Raw genomic sequence first — 985 nt, forward strand, 5'->3', positions numbered from 1 at the left:
GAGTGGTTGAAACCAAGTACTTTTGGGCTTGCTGCACAAGTCCTTATCACTAGGCCACCAGACAGCACATATCTTTTCTTTTCCCTCTCTCTATAGATAGATAGATAGATAGACAGATAGATAGATAGATAAATATGTATGCAATTTCTTGGTGTATAGATGCTGGAAAAAAAAATATGTAAATCTTTACCAATCCCTCCAAAAAACCTTCTCCATTACAGCTAACTGCTACAAAGGAGAAAGATGGGCAATCCACTCCCATCCAATTTACTGCCTCTGAAAATCCACAGAATTTGCTTCTGACTTGACAGTACACATCATCAACAACACACAGCTTACATTCATTCAGCTTTATGAATGAATACAATTTTTTTCTACTAGCTATGTTTTAATCACCCATTTAAACACTGTTTTGAGTTAACTGAAGACAAATGAGGTGCTGTTGGGTGCTGCAAATTGTTAAAAAACTCAGCTGCTAAATAAAAGGCTAGTGCAATGCCACTCCGAGGCATTTCAGAAAAAAGGCCCATCAGTTTAATTAAAAAATTCAGCCACTAGAGAGTGGGTGGGTCTGCGGGGTCTGCTGGCTGTCCTGTGAGGTGCCCAGCTTCAGCTAGTCAGAGCTGAGACTCTGTTTTGACCTTTCTGCCGGAAAGGATGTCTGGACCTGTAATCTGAGACGCCAAAAGCCCTCGACATCCTTTCCTGCAGGAAGGTCAAAACAGAGGCTCAGCTCTTACTAGCTGAAGCTGGGCACCTCAAAAGACAGCCATCAGACCCCACAGACCCACCCTATTTTCTCAGGTAATCGGAGACGCCAAAAGCCTGTGGCCCTCGGGCCAAGAAAAGCCTATCTACACAGCAAGTCTACAGGATGCATCACCTTTGACCAATAAATATTGCGACTAAACTTCAGAGACACTGATCCCAACATAAGGAACTACCATCAGCTGATGTGTTTGAAATCACAGAAGCCATGGAAGCT

The sequence above is a fragment of the Elephantulus edwardii genome, unplaced genomic scaffold, assembly GCF_000299155.1.
Source record: "Elephantulus edwardii isolate Elephantulus edwardi_28Jun2011 unplaced genomic scaffold, EleEdw1.0 scaffold00861, whole genome shotgun sequence".
NCBI classification, from domain to species: domain Eukaryota; kingdom Metazoa; phylum Chordata; class Mammalia; order Macroscelidea; family Macroscelididae; genus Elephantulus; species Elephantulus edwardii.